General features: G+C 34.6%; 1 protein-coding gene across 2 annotated transcripts in view; it reads right to left on the reverse strand.

The window, feature by feature from the left end:
- Positions 1 to 22,165, reverse strand: part of PCDH11X (protocadherin 11 X-linked) — a 447,910-nt gene that overhangs the window by 5,746 nt on the left and 419,999 nt on the right. The window lies entirely within an intron of this gene.

Here is a 22,165-nt window from a genome sequence, read left to right on the forward strand (position 1 = left end):
GTCTCTCTTTATTGTGTTGTTTCACAAAACTTCAAGACTATCCTTTTTGTGATAAAAGCTATGTATGCATTTTTAATATCTAGCTTCACAAAGTTAATCTTTAGAAATGGGTTCTGGCTCACAAATAGCACAGAAAGTATGCTGCTACAAATTACTTATTACTATATGAGTTCCGAGGAGGAGCCTCTCATCTTTAGAGCTTTGTTTGTAAACAGATGCTGTATTTGTACTTTAATTTAATGTTCTGTTTTTACTTTGAATGTTGAAATCTGTGTAAACTACAAAGCATAAGTACATATTTCCATACTACATCTAAATACAAATGGATTTAGTTTTTCCTTCAGACATTAAAATACATAATGCTGATGTCCAAAATACAGGAAACATCTTTTTTTTTTTAAGTCTACCACTTGTAAGTAGTCAGTTGGTTTCGTGTTTCATTAATGTAATATTCTTCATTATCTATCTCTAATAAAGGACACTGAACATTGTGTCTGCCTGGTAGGGAGATGATTGTTTATAAATGTTGTTTTGCCCTATTATTAGCATTTCGACATGTCTCCTGTCATTTTGTCTCCATATGTTTGAATGTAATCCTGACAAAGCTTTGGCACCTTACTGTTGAAATACTAATCCAGTTTTGATGGGTAGTGGGATATATAAATATGGAAATAATTCAGTAGAGAAAGCAGTTCACTCAAAAAAAGTTACTACTGCTAGATTAGTCTAATCTCTCTGTGTCCTACTATGTGCTATTAGAGACATAAATCTGAGTATATACAAGCTCTTTAAGCTCTTTAATTATCCGGGTTTGCTTCTCTTCTGATCAAGGCAATTCACAGAAATCAGGTACATCCTTGACTGAGTGTTGAGTAACCCCTGACTTATGCAGAAACTGATATTTTTGCATTTATTAACAAAACATTTTTGATACTCAATCCCTCAGCATTCCTTTTGTTTCAAGACTTTCTAACATCACTTGAAATTCTTTTAATTAGTTAAGCTGGAAAAATACAGTTATTTTTCTGCAAATAATAATTCTTATGCATTACTAGCTCTCCATAGCAAGTGGTTACAATACTTGCAGTATTATCTAAAGCTCAAATGAAAAAAAAAATAATAAAAAAATAAACAATTAAAATCAGCATTTGGCAATAAAATCATTACATTTAAGCTTTAGACAAGGCAACTACAGAAATAGAAGGTCATTTAAAAAGCATTCTTGACACAATCTTGACAGATCAGTATGACAGTAATTTTGTGTCTTGAGTTGCCAGACTGCTTGTAGACTTGGAACATGCTAGAAAGCAAAGAACAATGTTCTCAAGATGACAGTCTCACTTATTATCTCAATAAAGGATTCGTATGAGTTTTAGTTTTAGCAAAAAAAAATATCATGAAAAAATTCAACTCATTAGTACATCTGTGGGCAAAATCCTATGATATGACTACAGATTATTTTAGCTTTGGGGTTTGAGTTTAATTACATAACAATCCTGCACTGGAAGACTGTTAAGAGGATAAATTCTTTGTAGCAATCACAATCTTTCAGTGTAGGTATTTGTAAGATGTAATCTTGACTGTCAAAATAATTATATTTTTCATCACAACTTATAATTATGACATGCAAAATATACAGTTCTCATTAATTTGGAAGAATTACTTCCATTTTTTGCTGAGCAGCTCTGCTGTGCGGCAAGAGAACAGGAAGTAAAAAAGTATTTAGCACATTCAACTACACTTCTCTATGATGCCTGGCTCATTTTTTTCCAACAGTAACAGTCAAGTTTTGTTTATAATGTACGGCACTTATTTAAAAGAAAGAAAAAATATCAACTTCTACAATAACTTCAAAAGGAAAGCATGTTTTATAAAATGAATAGAAGAGTTTTGTTTTGTTTTTAATTTAAATCATCTGCATATAGGCCATAGCAATATAGTGCAGCCCCGAGGCAGTTTTTAGGAGACTGGGTATGCTGCAGGAAACCAAATTAACTAAGAGTGTGACAATGCATATATTGAGTCAGGCAAGGTCCTCACTATTTGCATTTAAAGGAATCTTAGAAAATCTCAGCAACTGATCTGCTGCAATAAAAACTACTAGCAAGGATAATCGGGATGCAAAACAGTGCCTCTTTGGCATGAATTAAAAATAAATAAATAAAACCAGCAGTATTTTTTAGCACAATGAAGTAAAAATGACCATTGGAACATAATTTTGTTTTTCAACAAGCCAGCACAAAACATGAGATATTTTTCTTCATGAATATTCACCAGACATTATCTTTTTCAGTTGTTCTTCTAGCCTATGAAATGTAGATTCATTCAGTCCTTCAAATTCGGTCTCCACTTCCCTAAGATATCATTCTCCTTCTTCATTAGCACTTGAAATCTTTTTCACCTGCTGCCTGGCCCTGGCAGTTTATTGCCACCTAAACCACGCTTGCTTTAGTTATAAAAGTTTTATTTTTAACAATTCCCTATTTTATCAAAGCAAAGGGCTTTTCATCAGCAGTATAGTATACTGCTAATTATTAATGCCAACTTACAATACAATGCTGCTGATTTCCAAATATTCTATTACCAACTTGAAAAGAGGTCAGTGTAACCAGCACTGAGACTGGCTTCACCTCCACCATTTGCTGCTTACTTAAAAGGAGGGAGTCAGGCTGACTCCACAGAGCATCCCAGAGGGCCACATGAGGAGAAATGCAAGCACTGCTGGGCTAGTGTCAGGTACAGTGCTCAAAAGGCCTTTTACCCAATGCTGTGTAAACTGACCACTGCATTTTCTAGATGCTATTCTTAAAGCTTCATTTTGCTTTGAATCTTTTAATGCAGGCAGCTGTTCATAACATTACTTCCTGCAAGTCACTGTTAAATGTAGGTGAAAAGAAAAACTTTTGAGTCTTCCTCTCATTCAAAATTGGTAATATAGGTAATTATTCTTCCAGTCCCACAAGTATTCTGTTAAGAAAAATCTGTGTAGTCTGCATCTAACAATCAATATAAAGAAGATTTTTGCTATCTCCGAGTATTTTCAGAAGAGACAGCGGTTTTCTGTACTGAAATTCAGTGTACTGAAATTCAGTGTCTAGTAATGTCTTCTCAAGTAAGAGAATCATCAACCACGACATACAAGTAGTATGAAAGAATTTTTAATTCATCCAACAGATCACACTCATACACATGTGAATTTGCCAGTGTTGTTTGAACTCCAGATTGTTTTAGGAATGAAGCTGTTATTTAATCTGTCTGCCTCAGAACTAAGAACGTTTTTAAAGAAAATGTCTGTCAGTTCTTATGAAATGTTTAGATCAGAACTGTCAAGTATAACTAAAAGCACAATAGTTAAAAGGCTTTCTTCATTGTTCCGCAGTCTTTATCATTTATAGGTCAAAACACTCTTCAGTAAGAATAATTATTTTCACTTAAAACATTGAGTTTCAACTTAGTCAGGTAGCTATCCTTCAGTAAAAGCAACTATAAAAAATACTACTTGATAGCTTTATATTTGTTTTCAGCTGTACCTTTCTATGGTTATCAAGTCCATATATGGTATAGACAATACAAATCCTGAGTATTCTTACATATGAAGTAAAGCTGAAGAATTCTACAATGCTTCTTGCACGATCAGCCCACAAAATACATAGCATAATGCTGCATACTTTGTTGCTTCCAGCACAATATTGGAAGTTTAAGACTCTTCCTCATAGAGAATTCTCAAAGGAAGACAAGTTGTCAATACGACTGTTACCAGCATTCTCATAATGCTATGCACATTGCCGTATACAAGATACACTTTCTTTTCTACCCCTATGCCCATGTAACCACTCCACACAGAAGGTGTACTGCTTCATCATTTGCATCACGGAATCACACAGGCTTAAGTTAGAAGGGACTTTTAAAGATATCTGGTCTGAAGTTTAGGCCAAACTTTAAGAATTGCACATCTCCCCTGAAAGATTTCTTAACACATTTTAAGAAGGAGCTGCACGTTCTTAAAGCTGACCAATCAACAGTGTGAGCTTCTTGAGAATCCTTGAAATATCCCCAACTTTATCCATGTTAAATGTAATAAAAATCAAAAGAAATTGGTAAATTTTCATTAGCAAAGTCCTCACATTCTAGGCTTAGGAGATTATAAATTATATTTTAAATTTTCAAAAATAATTAAAAAAATTAGGAAAAATTTTAAAATGGAATGTAGATAAGAGTGCTTGAATTTAATGCTGAAGTCTTAATGAAAAGCCAGTATTGAATATGATACATTTTGGATGCAAACCATCCACTGTTGCATTTAGAGCACTCTTGTTTCATAATAAAGCAAGCAACAATTAGCAAGCAATTAAGCAAATTGCCCATAATTATGCCATTGCTGAGCTATTTTTCATATTTTCACAACACAGCACATATATGAATACATGGCTTACAGTGCCAATGCTATTCTGTCAGCATCCAGAAGTGCCTCTCATTTACTGAAGCGTTTCATATTAAACAGCTCCCATTGCACTTTCAGTGCTCTCTGCTCAGCAGGAACTCACCAGAGTGATGAAGATGACAATCTTATACTGCTCTTCTCAGCCAATGGCTCCTAAGGAATGGGTTGTGTTCCCTCCTGCACTCTCCCCCTTCCCTTCTCCCCCTCCTTCTTTTGCCCATGTGTATGTACTAAATGTGGTACTCAATCTAAGCAAGAATTCAAGCATAGTATAGGGAAATAATAGCCTAGAATTACCCTGGTGACCGAAAGCTGCCACTTGGGCAACATCATTTAGCAGTCTCTGCTATATTAAGAGAACTAAAATGACATTAACAATAAGAAAGGGAGGGCAGAATAGTTTGTTAGTACAAACTGGGCTGTTTCAATAAGTTCAGGAGGAAAAAGCTTGAATGTAGAAACCCTAAATAATTGCTGTTATAATATACCTTTTTTAGCTTTTATAATAGAATCCCTTTAGGAGAAGCTTCCTATGAATATTTTATTTCCCTTAGATATCTCAGCAACTAAATAAATTACTGAAGTTTTAGCCTTTCAACCTTTTTATTCAAGGAACAAGTAGGACGCACTACTGCCTTTACTCTTCAGCCTTCAACACAGATCCCATGTTAGATCACACAGGCTGATTCTCCAGACATTCTGAATATGAAAGCAAGAGGCATGCTGGAAATAACATATTTCTGTGTGGCCATGCTGTGCTGGATACCATGCTAGAATAAGCTCTTCTTCTGTTCCATCACAGCTACATCCTAACATCCATGTTTTTAATTTGAATTTAATCCTAGAAGCCTCCCCAAGTGAAGCTTTTTATTATAAAATCCCATTGGTATGAAATGTGAGTATTATGCATCTGGCTTCAACTAGTCTAAGAAACACTATCAAAGATGGCTGGGGAAAGTTGGCGAAGAAGAAGACAGAGAGAGAATGGAGGATGAATCAGGGCAAAAAGACGGAACATATGGTAATTCCTGTATAATTAACTACGCTTGTGAAGTGAAGTGAATCTTTCCTTCACAAATAATAGCCTTAGAAGAAAAAAATAAAAACCAAGGCACATTACTCTTTCATTAAGCTTCTCATTGTTATTCTGACTGGAATTCCAATCTTGTATTAATCAAAACCAAGAAATTGTTTAAAAGCAACAGTCTTGTAAAAAGTTTGGTTTCAGTAATTGCTGTTTTCCACTGAAAGATATTTCACTAAAAAAAATAAGCTCCTGAAAAAAAAGAAACCAACAACCAAGCTCCTCAAACACCTGCAAGCTCTTTTGCTTAGTGCTCATGAACATGCATGTGAGAATATTGCAGAGTGCACGGTATTGACCCCTCTTCTTTCAGCAGCCCAACTGTATCATTGATCTTTAATGTATGGGCCTTGTTTACAGCAAAACAAATATGCTAATTTGTAAAAGAGATATGTTTCTTATATTAAGTTATCAATGAGAATTTTAACCATAACTTGTAAAGTATAATGAACATCTATAATGAATGGCCTAAAATCTAGTCTATTGATTAAAATAGTGAGTAATACAATGTGCTTTATTTAATATTTAATTAACTGCTTCACATTTGTGCTGAAGCTTTTTAATTATTAATACAGAGTTCATTATTTAACACAGAATATAAATTTAAATGCAAATCAATTAGATAAGGTGAAACTATGCAGTGAAGAATAGTTTATCCTCCAGCAATAACCTTCGACCTGGAGACAAAGAATGAAATCTGTATCTCTTCCCCCACACATGCATCTTCAGTGGTATACATCAAGCTTTTCCACTGATGTAAAGTTTCTGCAGTAAACCCAATATCCTGCAAAAAAAATATATTCTGGATGAAAAAGAGTTTCAGCTGTGATTTTTCATCTGGCCCCTGGAAGAGGAAACACATTCAATATGAGTTTTCTGTAAGACATTTATAACACAGCAAATTTTTTCTTCCTCTTGATGTGTCAAGCTACATTCTAAGCCTCTAAAGATTAAATTATTGTTTGCAGGAAGGAAAAGTAGAGTCTATAGAAAGATGTAGCTACCCAGCAATTATCATCTCAGTATAACTGTCTCCTAAGTATTGTTTTTATCTTAATGTGGTGGGCTGACCCCAGCCCACAACTAAGTGACACATGACTGCTCACTTCGGCAATCTCAGCAGTATTGAATGCAGTGAAAACCTTGTATCATTCTCTGCAAGATGAGCTTCTCTCATCAAGCCATTTTTTAGAGTGATCCAAGAATAGAAAGTATAATAATGTTAGTATATCCACAAGCATTTGTAGAGAGTCTGAAGCTATAAGTACATTGCTTATATCACTAAGTACTCTCTAATATGACGATGTTTCTAAGGCCTTGCTGCCCAAATATGTGTATTCATTTATAAAAGCTAGTTTTATATTTCTATATATGTTATATATGTCTGTTACCTTAGAAAAAGTAAGCTAGTTGAACATGTTAAACTAGAAAGGGGGTAATTGTCAGAAAAATCATTTAAACAGTACTGGGCAACTCTGGACATTGTAGAGTAGCATTTGTATCATCACCTTTTTTTTCTGTGATCAAATACTTATCCAGATGCCTCATTAGGAATGCACATGAGGAGCCCTTACCAATTATACAGATGTGTTTGCTTAAGTTCATTTATTTATTTAATCAAGAGTCAGTTCAACATGATATGTTCTCTCATTTAATTCAATAAGAAGAAGCTTTTGCATGTGGGTTGGGTTTGCTGTGGGATTTAGTAGTGTATCAATGTTATTTTGAGAGGCACTGAATGGAAAAAGAGTGTATTATACAAGTGAAATGTGTACATTATTATATTTTCCCCTTAAAAAATGGGAGAAAAAAACCTCAACAACTATATTAATGTCATACAAAGAGCTTGAGGTTTTATTTCTACAGCATTCATCAAAATGCAGCCTTTTAAGCTAATAATTTGAAAACAAAATTTAATTGGTAGTCAATTCTACTGATAATTCATAACATCTGTTTTCTCTCTTTAAACCTTTCCAAAGTTTTCTCCCTTTTTCATTCATACTTTTATTCTTGCATTAATATATATATATATTCACATGCATCACATTCATATGCATTTATATATATATATATATATTCACACACATGCACACACATATGTATATATGTAAAAGATTCAGAAAAGAAGATAACTATTGCTTACAATACTTGGACTTTAAGTATACAGGGAAGATTACATCTTGCTCATTTTTTAAGGCCAGGGGAGTGGGGCAGAAAGAGGAGTATGAGAGAGAGAAGCCAGGGACAGAGAAGTAGGTTAGTGTTTTTCTGTTGGTTTTACTTAATTTTTCTTAATAAATCACTAAATACTTAAAGCGTGAAAATTCATGAAGAGAACTAAGAATAACTAAATCTACATAAACTCATTTACTGTGGAAATTGCAGAAAATACATCCTTTAAGCTTAGGCTGTGAACAGTGCAATCAAAAAAAATCAATTACCTTTTGTGGTTCCCTGGCTAGAGAACAAAGATCTATCCTTGGAGACAGGAAAATAGATGAACTTCAAAGAGATAAGGGAATAGAATTTCTAGGTAGAATAAGGTCAGTAGCATTTATTCTTGATAAATGACCTCCATCGAAATATTAGTGCACCCTCATACTACTCTAATAATAAATTCTAACACTCATGTGTTAAGGAGATCAGGTGAGCGAGTCATTCTCATCAGAGTGTAGGGTGATGAACAGAGGACAAGGAGAAACTCCTCTTCAGGTCTATTTGAGATACTTCACATACAGCAGCATCAAGGGATAGGTGGGGAATAAAATAACTACATTTCTGCTTCAGTTTTCAGTATTTACACTCTTAATTCACTTCTTCAATAAGTTTCTCAATGCATTTATCAAACTGGGGCTCTGTTTTCAGTAAGTTCTAAAAGCTATTATTTTCAATAGTATTGAATTTACAGTAAAAATAATCTAAAATAGAACATTAAGCAATTATTTCAAGTAACTGAAGAATTGTTGGCCATTGTTCACAGTTCAGACGTATTAATGAAATCTCTATTTTCAAAAGGGATTCATTAAAAAAAGAACAAACAGGTGCTAAGCAAGTCAATGAGCAGATCTTTCATTTGCCATCCGAAGATAATAAAAATGTGTTTTAAAACATTTTTCTTCCCTCAGGTCTACGCAAACAGAAATTTAAAGCAGAAGACCAGTAGAGAAGCAAACAAAAACCCCAACATTCTTCAAATATTCTGTGGCTTTTATGCTGTGACTCCAATTGCAATTCAAGAAAACAAACAAACAAACAAACACATTTTCCTTATTACAATGCAAAACAAACCATGAAAAGGTTTTGTTTTCTAGATATTTTTTCATGATGTTCAAATGTAAATACTGGTGTAATACTGGTTCTTTGAGTGCTGTTAGATACTGATGATTGATCAAAAGTATTGAAACTATTTACTTGAATTCAGTATGCAAGTAAAGCTGGCTGAAGCTTTTCTGGCAAAGCAGTTTTCCATCAAAGTTATTTTCTCAAGTTCACCTGTTTTGTGACAGCACTGATTAAAATGAAATTTTGGGGTACAAAGTATAGGAACTAATAGTTTCCATTTTCTCTCCTTATTTCCATGTACATTTTTCCAAATACAAGAATATCTGCTCGTCCAACATTATGCAGTAAGGACATTACTGAAAGGAAATGTTCTCATTTCACCAAAGCTTTTCCTCAGATTTTTCATTTCACAATGTCATGTTCAGCTTATGATTCTGAAAAACAGCATTACTTCCAGTTAACTGCACCTGCAAAATGACCTAACACAATCTACATTCATTTCCATTTTCTAAATTTCCTTACCATTACCACAGGAGAACAAGCTTTATGCTCCATCTAATTCTGTTTTGGAGGATTTTCGAGATTTTATGAGTAATTATTTTAGAAACATTTTAAAAATAACTACTCCAGAATCAGGAAGTCAAACCCTTTCATTCCCCTGTACTGACCAGCATCTTGTCGGACCACTTGTGCTTGTGAAATGTCTTCCTCACAATGTACAACCTTGTGCAAAGGCAGACAAGAGATGTAAAGCTCTGACATTTCCCAGCTCCACAGGACAAAAGGATTCCCCCTCCTGCAGCTTCTGTCCTCCCCAAGACGTCACTCTTCTCCATATGGCTGAAGCCCAGGTGGGTTTGTTTCTTGGAAAACCCTCTGAATTGCTGGCTCCTTGATAGCTAGACAGCATTTTCTACCCAATTTTTCACAGCAGTTTTCTGTCACTACCACTTTGTCAATCTGCCACAGATCGCCCTCTGTGGAACCATGTAGCTACTCATCCTTTCAACAGAGACTCCCAAAAAATGTGAAAGGGCCATGTTTGATTAACAACTTTGTGATTGCTGTAAAAATGAAATTTGAAAGGTAATAATTACACTTGTAATTACTTAGGTCTAAATCTCTTATGTCTTCTGTTCTCCCTCTTTCTGGGCAGCTGGAGCAATGACTCATTAATAATAATAAAGTCATTTAACCCTGCAGGCACATTACAAGGAGAAAGATGTCATTTGTCACCTACACAAATAGAACGATCACTGAAGGATACAGAAAGAACACTATTTCATAGTTATTGCAAATGATAAAAGGGACATTTTGCACTCATTCTTACCATGACATCTCAATCTGCTTTTAATTATCAGCAAACATAAGGGGACAGCATTCAACATATGAGGGTCTACTAATAATGCATTGTCCTGCGGTGACATTTCCATAATCACTTTAAATCTATCCTATACATATGTACTAGTTAGAGCTTTCTGCTCATGAAATCATACCCCCTAGTAAGGAATGAATTATCCTTCACAGATTTAGTCACAAAAGCAGCTCTCTCCAAGAGTCTGAGGGTTTGACAACTGACATACGTATTACTATTACTTTAAGTGATAAGGTTTGGCATTCTATTACACTTATGGTTGAATACAGCTTGACTTATATTTTAAGTACATTTGAACATTTGTGTTCTTTAAGCCAGGATCTTTACAGTTATAGTTCCCACTGGCATTAATTCAGCCAAGGACCTCTGCAAGTTGTTCAGCTTTTAGTGCTTTTCAGTATTGTTCTGAACTTTACTACAAGAACTCTGTATGAAGCATTCTCTGTTAGAAGAAATAAATGCCCGTATTTGTAGGGAACTCGTGTCAGTACCTCAGAATTCAGCATATTTTGAAAACAATCATAGATGGGGCTGCCTGTCTGGGAACTAAAATTCTGAGAAAGAGATGATACTCTTCCCCTAAATGGTTTGTTCAGATGTGAAACCTCAAAGAAAGACACAAGAAAGAAACTTCTACTGTGATATTATAATGAAAACAATGGAAAAGAATTTTCATGTAAATAAAAACCACTGCAATCTGAGTTTCAATTCCTTCAGGCTAGAACTACAGACTCTCTTTTTGCTTTATGATCAGCACTTATCTAACCAGCAGGCACGTGGAAAAACCAGAGAACAAATTTTAACAGTATGAAGTTATAAACTGTTATTGTGAAGGGTAGAAAGGAGGTAAGCAAACCTCCTAAATCTGTTTATATTTTCCCTAGGTACCACCATAGGATATGTAAAGACATTCTTTAATAAAGTTAAATAAGTAGTGTTAAAAAATAAGGCACATCAGGAAGGAGTAAAATGCACAGAGTAAAATGCATATTTTCACTCAAGATAGTGACAACACAGAGAAGCTTATACAAGGAGTGAAATGTTTTGTCAAATTGAAAAATGGAAATAATATGAACACTACAATTTTCACATCAATTCGAGGTAAAATGTTTTGAATTACAGTCATTTTAATCTTGTTTTATAAAGAAAATTACTTCAAATGGGTGATAATTTAAAACAGCATAATCCAAACTCATTGTACTCCAGTCAGGCATAGAAGTGAGAGTGGCTCTGAGTGATTCGGAGCAATCTCTACACAGTAGCTCACAGCCTCATTCAGAATAGACATTTGAAAGAAGAAAAGGGATACTTGACCAGGATTTCCATCTGATGAGTACAGAACCACTTACTGTGATTTTTCCTACTTCCCAACTGGGTCTTTTTAGGCACTGCTAGCACCTTCAGAAATTCTGGAATGATTCTGCTGTGGTAATACTTTTCAAAGTTATCTCTTTAGGTACTCAGTTGTGATCAGTTTACTCCACTGAAGTTTCTTATATCACTTCCCATAACACTTTTCCAACTGTTAAGGAATTTTTGGGACATTGAGGACTTCTGTTGGTAGGACAGGAATGTGTATTATTTTCTCTTTTACTTGGTTGAAGAAAACTCTCAGAAAATACACTGCTGAGTTTTAATTCTCATTCAGCTGCCTTTGAACTAATTCCAGCAGTGGCTTTCAGATTTTCTTTGACATTCTTTTCACTTTTCCAAAGCATTCTACTGTTAAAATATAAAAATATTCTAATTTTAACTAGGGTGATATGTGAGTAGCTTGTATTGCTAAAGCAGATAATTTTCTCAGCAGCTGGACAACTGAGGTGCGATGGGAATAATTTAGGTCAGATTGTAGTTTAACCCATTTTTTTTTTTAAGTATGAGGCTTTTTTTTTCTCATACTTTAAAAAAAGACAGTGTTATGGAACAATAATAGCTATGATTATTTGGAAGCATTTAGGGTCAGCAGTGTAAATATCATCCTTAGAAATGTGAGTAAGCATCTGCTGACAGGGTTTTTTTCAGCCCATTTTTATACCTGTCAGGAAATCCACAAGGACTACTTTGAAGCAAAGTGGTGTGTTTTTTTTTTTTGTTTTTTTTATTTTTTTTAATTGCTGTTGGTTTTATTTGTTTTTGTTTTTAGAAATACTTCTGTGCACACCAAGTGTAGGAGTAAAAAGTCAGGTATCCAAAAAAATAAAACTGTTTTACAATCGGAGCACAATGCTGATTAATCTTTAAATTAGGCTTCCTTGAACTTAGTTATACAAGCATCTTTTTCTTATCACCACAAGCTGTGTGTCTAAATTGAGGATTCAGGAGAGCCATTGGTGGAGCTTTGAATTTCAGAGTGTAGGTGTAAAGTTTAAAGTTGTAAAGATGTCCTGATATTGGACAGTGATTTTATTTATATACATTCAGTACACCATGGCTTTCTTTGCAAAAGTGACTCCTATTTGTTTATATATGTATACTTATGCTAATAAAAACATAATATATATTAAAAAATGAAGTTAAAAACTAGCATTCTGATTTGTCAAGGAACTTCCCACTTTCCTTAATACATGAGATCCAATTAGCCATTTGTCTATTGAATATGGAAGAGGATCCCATAGAAATGAGTTTCAAAAACACTTGGTTCATATGAAGTCACTGAAATGTCGCATTTAGCACCTTCAGAACTTTAGTTTGTAAATCTAGGATGTAGCAGTCATACATTAAATAAAATAACATCAGAACAATTCTTGTTAGAAATGGCAGCCCATATACTGCCCTTAGATGCAGTTTATAAGAGCGGATCCAAAAAAGTACATGATTTATGTTTCTTTTTTCTTTCTTCTTCTTTTTTTTTTTTTTTTTTTCCTTTCTTTTTTTCATAAGCGTTACAGAAAGGATTTAAGTCTAGGTTAAGTGCTACTCTGGCAGATGCATGTTGAAAGCTCTCAGCATGTTTGGCACACAGATTTCTTCTTAAAAGGGTTCAAACCTGAATTTCAGGACCTAATGTTATTTAGGCTTCAGAGGAATACATGTGACAATCATCTTTTCTACAGCAGCTACAGCAGGTATGGCTGGCGGCTGGCAGGAGGACTTTATGTCTGTATTGCAAATGGTTGCTTTCAAATCTTTCTGTGGTTTTAATTAACCATAGAATACAAAAAGGCTTAAATGAAAAGCTACCAGTCAATTGCTGACAAAGCGTTCACCACACTTGTTATTGAACCTCTTCAACTATTTATTCCTTAATTCATCTTTAGTCTCCTACAGATGTCATTAATATGCTTAAAGTTAGCTCACTGTTATCTATTGCTTCTATTCAAGCTCATGTTAACAGAATAAATTCATCAAAAATGGTCTGACTTGAAAAGGAAGATTTGGATTCTGACAGAGAATTATTTACCATGGCTGGGTAAAAGCTTCCCACCAACTGGGCTGTATGAATGCTGGGAGATGAAATTGTTCTGCAGAACCTCTGCAGAAAAGGACATTAAAGTCTCAAGGAGAAAACAAACAAATAAAAAATACAATGCAGCCTCTACTGCCAAAAAATGTAGGTCCCTGACATGGGTTCTCTTTTATTTTTACACTCACTGGCCCTTTCTCTCACCTTCTGTACTGCCTTGAGGCAGAAGTAATCATTAAGGCTCTGCTGTCCATTTGCATACCACAGAGCCCATGACACACACACAGGCAACATCACACAAGGACAGGAGTGACAGTGACTTTCAAAGTTATACAGAAACATTACTGATACTCGAGGGTCACTAATTGTTAATCAATAGATCCATGAACCAAAAGTCTTCACAGTAATGCTGCGTAATGTACCAATATTTTTTTAGAAAACTGTTTTGTTGTAATTATCACATATAACAGTAATTAATATTGAGTAAGCTACTGCTCTGAGTATTGTTCAATATTTTCAACAGCTGGATATAACAGCATTTATAACACATCTTAGGTGCTAATAAATCGCTTATTCCCAGTGTTGGTTTGTGGTGTTTTTTTTAGGGTTGTTTATTTTTTTGCCATTTTAAGTCCATAACATAGTAGAGCTTGAAAACATTGTGATACTGCCATGAACATAAAATCTGACTTGTGCAAATTTATTTTAAGGCCTGGATACATTTGATTAATCCCAATATTTCACTCAATATACTAGCCAGTACTGTTTCACTTAGTTACTGTTTTTAGCCCCTGCTGTAGCAAAGGGGGAATTTTCCCTCACCTGTACTAGAAGCTGCTGTATACTGGACGTAGCCATTTCCCTGCAGGGTAGTTATTTCCATTATCTATCACTTTATAGACTTATATTCTAATTCTCTATGAATCAGAGCCACTTTTCTGTTTCTTGTCTTGTCATAGTATGAGTAATTATGCAACTTCAGGACTTGAGTAACTTAATTTCCCCGGGGAATGGAAAACAATAAAACCAAAAAGCTAGCAGCAAATACATCAGACGTGCTCAAGAAATACAAAACATACCAGGCCTAGATATTTTACAGATTATCTTAAATGTGTATAATCATAAATATTTGTAAACGGGAGTAAATTTGAATATCAGTGTATATAAGTTCATGTGTCTGATTCAATCTGAACACTCACCCTAGTTCTCTTCCCCTTGTGCTTTCAACTTCACTGCTATCACCACTATCACATTCCTAGTTAGACTGAAGATACATATTTATTATGTTAATACTGTTGATCTAAAAAATAAAATAAAATAAAAAAATCAGTGTGGTGAATATGTATCGGTCAAGTGTCTGACTGATACATGAAGGCACACTGAATAACTACTACTGAAAAGCAGTTAAGATTTTTCCCCATGAAGCACTAAGAAGTTAGTAACTGCAAATTCTCCAGTATTAATTCAACTCCCTTGTGTAAATATGTTTTGATGCAAATTTTAATTAAATTATCATAAACTATTTTTGTCACAGGACCCTTGGGCCCAATTCAGACAGTAAATACTTATGCGATATTTCTCTTTATCTACTTTAATCAGCATGTGGCCATATACCTTTTTAATTAATACTTTCAAGCCTTGTCATGAATGTAGAATTCATTTTTTATTTTGTTTTCACATCACAAGCAAAATTTTCATGAACATGAACAACATTCCACTGGGATTATATGTTTTCCTAAGGCTCTTTGATATGAGGAAACTGAGGCATAAAGAAAATCAATGTCTCTTTTTGGATCAGGGCTTCAGAGCCAGATGTATTACTTCAGAGCCAGATGCATTACTTCAGATGGGGTCTCAAGGAATTACAGAGGGGAGATTCACCTTCACTACCCTACTGGTCATACTTCATTCTATGCAGCCCAGGACACATATGGCATTCTGTCCTGCAAGTGCACACTGCCAACTCATGTACAATTGTCCATCCATCAGTACCTTCAAGTCCTCTGCAAGGCTGTTATCAATCCATTTATCCCACAATCTATACTGATGTTTGGGATTGCTCAGAATCTGATGCGGCACCTTGCAGATGGCCTTGCTAAACTTCATGAGGTTTGTGTCACAAACATGTCCAGTCCCTCTGGATATAAATTTAGTTCCCTCTCTACCAATATTTTAAAGAATCCCGAAGCATAAAAGTCTATGGCTCCCTTTTACTTGTATCAGTTTAAGAAACCAAAGTGATTTTTACTGGATTCAATAGTACCACCATCAAAAATTATTTTTTGCCAACTGCCTTCTCTTAGGCATTATGAATTCAATGATTTACTTTAACATAATAATTATAAATAAAATCTGTATTTTAAAACTCATTGAAAGTGAGAAAGTAATGTTTCTAACATTGCTTGAGATATTTAGTTAAGAACAGATGAAAGGTAAATGCACCAATTTCAACACCTGAATTTTGTGAATCTTACAAATTTCACTCCATTCCAAGTATGGAGATTAATTCTAGTTTTTCTTCTGTAGGTCTATTCACATAAAGTTAACCATGTGTACGACAACATTATATCCAAGTGGTGAAATCTGTATTGCAACCCTGAATTTTCTGGAGCAAGGTATCCTGGGGTCAAAACTCTGAGTTTTGTGCTTCTGAAAACAAAGAATGGCCTCTTTTCCAATTTAATATCTGTTTGAAACGTCACTTGAATTATTCACAGCTCTTGTTTTATTTTTTCTCCTGCTTAAAGTAGACATATTAATGATTTATTTTCCATTGTCATTAGTAAATCTAAGCAAATATAACATCAGAAAACTAGTATACACTTTAAATAATCTTTCTGTAACAAAGAGTTCCTTGCATCAGTAAAGCACTAAAAAAACTAGGAATGTACGTGCTTTGGCAATTTGGTTAAGGCATCAAAGCTTTCTAAAAGATAAATCCTAATACATATTATCAACTCTAGTTTAATGAATTGTAATGCTTTCATATCTTTACGTGATAAACCAATTTCTAGAAATTCCTCAAAGTGCTTCCCAGAATTAAACTTTATTTCTTCTGTAACATAGATTGGTCTATCACTGGAATTGCTTCGTTGTAAAGTTACTATCATTTCTCTGTGTAATTTAAAATCAGATTTTGCTTAATGTAATTAAAATTACACATATGTATCTTCATTGCTCAAAAGTACTGTTATCTCTACTAATTAGTATTTTATTTTGAAACTTTTTTGGTGTATGTTTCTGACATGAGCTGTAAACTTTCCTTCCTAACCCCTACAGACCGGATACAGTTTCTGTACAATGAAGTTAATAACTTCTTTCCTCAGGGAACAATATAAATACAAATACAGATAATGAAGTGAAGGAAAGGAAAAATTTGCAGAAAGAAGGCGTAAAATATTTCAGTGCTGAAAGTCTGTTCTCCCATCCTAGTTGCAGTGCAATCATCATCTGTGTAAATCTTATAAATTGTTATCACACAGATGGCAGAAAGTTCAGAAGTGAATCAGAAGAGCTATGTACAGTTACATACAGGGGTCTATTCAGCAGTCAGCACAACACGCTCATTTTAATTAGCTACACTCAAGCCAGCTCAGGCAGAGCTAGCTTTATGGCAGTGGCAACAGGGAGCTCAGTTACAACTGTGCGGCTTTTCTGTGGGAACACTTAAACTACATCCATGTTACTGAAATGCAACACTCCAATTTCCTTGGATATACTTGCACCTTTACATGCTATAATTACTGTATTGCAGTTACACAGGAATTAAGAAGAAGCACATAAAAGCAGGTTAAAGCTTGCTAATTTGTATAGATTATATCAACATAATTATATAACAGTGTATAAATAGAGTTAAGGACAACTACAAAGGAGAAGGAAGAGGAAAAGACATCCTGTAACACTAAAGCTTTTTCACATTGGCTCCTACACATGTCAGCTTGAAGATTAAAAGCTCTGAAGGGCTATATTCCTGTAATAAAAAAATAAAAAAAATAACAGGACCCTCTTTCCTTCCATGAAACAACAACAAAAAAGTACAAGTGGGGAAAGCAATAACTGTGTCAGGGCTCTGGTCTATCAAGTTTCAATGCTAACTTGCCATTATAAGGTTACACTTTCAGAAGCAACAATTTGCTGGCCGGGTCTGTTCAGAAAACCATTTTCTAATTTGAAACCTCAAGTACCCACTAGAAAGCCTATTTGTCCAAAGATTTTTAGATACAATTGTGCTACAGAAATTCCACCAATTCACAGAGAGCATCTTGATTGCAAGTCTCTCTCTTCTTCCAGGAGGAAGCGAAAAAAAAAACAACAAAAAAAAAAAAACCAAAAAAACCAACCCCAACACAATAACCTTCTACAAAATTTTCTGAACACAGCAAAGATTATGGTTCATAATTTTTGCTGATCCTGCCAACCAGCCCAGCATAATAATCACACATGTAAATCTGCCAAAAGAAAAAATAACTATTAAAAACTATTTTCACTTTTATATTAAAATCAAAGCTAGGATGGATGGTATTTCAGTCAAATAATAAAACAAGAAACTCTTGAAATAGAGTATATCCAATGTAGCTTAAGAGTACAAGCAAATGGGAAATTATACATTAAGGGAAAATTAAGCAGCTATAATAACTGCCCTTCAGGGTGTTCACCGACACCGTATATCAGAATTTGATAGGTTCACACACTAACAATATGACTTTTTACTTCTCCTGCATACATAATTTTTGTCACTCACCAGTCACGCATTGTTCATTACAGACACTACTTTTTTAAAATTACTTTTATCTTTATGTTCAGTTCATCCTATTTACTGCGTTAGCTTCTCCATCAAAAAGACAAATACTAAAAAACCACAGAGCACCTAAAATGCAGCTAGCATGATGCACAATTTCATAAACTTCCCCAAAGCCAAGTCACGATCATTTTATTTCCTCCTCTTCGTAACAAAGTTAGGTGATACTTTAGGAAATCTTCATTATGCCCTCAATAGTCAAGCTCATAAGAGCCTGCAAAAACATCACGATGCTAAATAGTATGCTATTACCATAACATCAAATTAAATCTATTACATTAGCATATTATTTCTATGCAGAATGACCAATAAAAAAATACTGATCATGTCAAATAGCTGTTAAAATAGATCTTCTTAGATGACACACTTGATTTCTAGTCAGCCAGGTGTGCCCACCTTCTCATATAAGACAATGAAAGATACAGCAGAAGTCATCCTTGCATCTGAAGAATCCAAACTACTCTTTTAAATTTCTAAATTTTGACCAAAATCTCAGATTCTGAAACATATATTGGAGTACTTCTGTACACGAGTCCTAGTGACAGCACATGCCAAGGGTTCTGTGGAACTTCTGCCATAAAGCATGGTGAATTGCTCACAAATCATGTTGAGAAACAAGAAGAAGGTGAAAAAAGAATTCTTCAAATCACCATTTTGAAAGGAGAATGTATTCTCTTCCGTACAGTCAGCTCATTCTCTTAAGAGATGTTCAGTGTATTATCAGATTTTGAGAGGTAAGCATTGCTGATGACAATATGAAGGAAGAATGAATAAAAGAATTAAAATATACTCATAGGAAGTGATTGGGATGTTTCTCTTGACTATAATGTAAGCCTAGTACGTAAGCCTATGTTGCAGGGGAAAAAAAAATAGTCAGGCATTTGGAAGTCTATTTTAAATGAAGACTTTTAAAAGTAGCTTTCATAAATCCAACAACTGATAAATAATTGCTTTGCTTTGATTTCATTTGTCAATTTCATTTTTAAGGAAATAAAATGGTATTTTAACCAGCAATTGATTACAAAATATATAGTAACTACAAACAGTTAACTTGTTGCACAGAGAGCGTGTCATGGTTTTATGATTTTTGATTGGTATTCCACATCATAACATCATGCAGCGCACTGAGAGTTGAAGAGTTAATGCCACAGTTCTGTGGATGGTCAATAGTGCTGCTTACCTGGTCTCATAAGAGAAGAATGAACTACAACTCCCAGAAGACTTTATTTTACTGTTTCAGTGTTCTTTTCAGAGGGTAAGATAGAGCTGACTGGGAGTCATGAGACTGCACTCCTTGCTATCTGTGCTCCCTGGCTGTCTCAACGATACCACTAGGGTAAGGACACCAGTTTCAGAAACAGTCTCTCTTTTTATTTGTTTTATTCACTTTGATTTCTTTCCCAGGGTATGTGTCCACGGGTCCCTTTGCCCCCTTTGTCACAGAACTAGGCCAAGCCAGGCTGAACCATGACAGAGGGAAAAGATTTCGGTTCACAAAGGATTAAATATTTATCTAACTTATTGTTTCTTCATCTTTCCCTTTCTGTCATACCTTCCCTTTCTTTCCCCTCCTTCCCTCCCTCCCCCACCCCCCCCCCCATATACCTTATGCAGAGGTGGGCCCTTCTGTTTAGCCTGTAGCCAATTATAGCTTCTCAGGTACAGTTTTTCATCACAAGGGAATTTGGTAATCTTACACTGATTAATTAAACTAGGGTCTCTAAGCAAACTCCTAGAACTCCTATATTCACAGCTTGCATATCTAATCCAGATAACAGGATAAACGACGAGACTGCCAAAGTACACGTAAAATGAAAACAAAAACACCCTGTATTCATTCTTCTTTGTGGAGTTCCTAAACAAAGAATAAGTTGTACTTTCGGGTAGAAAATCTAATCTGCATTTAAATAGAATTTTTCCAAATAATAAACAAAAGCCTGAAGCAACATTTTTACAGCAAGTCTTGCTGCTAGTTCACAGCCTAATCCTTCTATCTCTATATGTAATTCTTTCTACCCTTGTATATTCATTTTCTTACCAGTTTATCGAGGCATCTTGGCAGTATGAGTTCACAGGAACAACAGTAACTTTGCCTTTCCTCAATTTTTTTCAAAATTGAAACTAAAACTGTTAAAACTTTGCATGGTCAACAACTCAATGCAAACAGGTAGAATCTCCTTTATAAAACCAAGGACAAATGATTAACCTAAAGAGTGAGAAGCTTGACAGATCAAAGGGAAGTGCTTTTCCTATGAAACACTGACTACAACAGAATGACTTCTAGAGCACTGCTACAAGGTCCTATGTGACATTAGGGGAAATCTCTGATGCATTTGAACCATGATCTAGAATATCCATAAGGGCAAACCAGATGTTACCAAAGTCAACAAGCACATGTAGCTTTATTAGCAGCTATCCAGACAGCAAGCAGTGATGAAAACGAGCATCTTGTAAACATAAGTATGGGCTACACTTTTATATGTGTGTATGTGGGTATGACTTTGCTTCTTCTTGAGGCTGTAGAAAAGAACCTGAGCCTACATGAAGAGATGAACAACAGCTGCATTGTAGTATTCCCAAAATTAGAGTTCTAAGTTTCAAATAGGAGAATATTAACACTAGAAAATATTTTTTAAACATTTTGAAATAGGAGAAACAATTTTTTTAGATTCTGCCTTCTTAAACCAGCAGAGTATATTATTATGTTTAAAGACAATGGATCTGATTTTACTTCTGAGTACCCACATTTCCTACTTCCTTGTCTTTGAAAATAATATTTATGCATTTCAGAGCAGAAACTAAAAGATGGTCTGAAGAAAGAAAGCTCTGTCCTAAATGTAAAAACATTGAGAAAGCTATTATTAATTGAGAAGACGGCTCACAAAAAAGGATTGAAGGACCACATTAGCATACTAGATGCGATTTACCAAATTCTCGGATAGCAAGAACACTAGCGCAAGATGAGCAAAAACTAATTTAATTCAGACTGCTTTACTTTAATAAATGCCACTTCTAATTAGACAAATGCATGCTGTGTTTTTTTTTTTCTACCTGACTCCCACTTTATTCCTCATATTGATAGGCAATCAGCACATTATCCTACAAAATATTTTCTCATTATGCAGCCCAACAAATCTGACCTATAACTATTGGATTATTACATGCATTCTGAATGGGCTCATTCTTTACAGGGCAAAGCAGACCTGCCTGTCTTTGAACCAACATGGTTTGCAGTGCGAGACAGGCACTGTAATTGTTTTGTTTACGTACCTCAGCAGTGTAGAATTCTTTATTTGTTTATTCTTCTCTGAAAACAGAGTTATAACCCAACTTGTGGTTTTTATTTATTTTTTTTATATCAAGAAAGACAAAACTAAGGAATCAGTTCTCCTCCAGTCTGTCTATAGCATTTATTCACATTCAGGAAATTAATACAAGATTATTAAGGATCCTTTAAAAGGCCTTGATAAGCTTCTTTAGTAAGTAGGAAAAACAAACTAATAATTACTCTCTCAAGGAAACTTGAACTAAAGTAGTGTGACAATCCATCTTCCTTTTATTTCAAGCAGAAAACATTCGGTCTTCAGGTTAGGAGATGGTCACAAAGTAAATTGTTCAGCTGAAGGAATAAATGGTTCTAGGAACAAAAGTCTGGATGAGAGAAAAAAAAAACAACCTTCCTGCTTAACAAATCATGATAGCAAGTTCAAGAAAGAAAAGCATACACATATACATATATATATATAATTCATTCATTATTTATGGATAAATAAAGTATTTAT

The sequence above is a fragment of the Coturnix japonica genome, chromosome 4, assembly GCF_054131305.1.
Source record: "Coturnix japonica strain WE chromosome 4, WE-NBRP24, whole genome shotgun sequence".
Classification (NCBI taxonomy): Eukaryota; Metazoa; Chordata; class Aves; order Galliformes; family Phasianidae; genus Coturnix; species Coturnix japonica.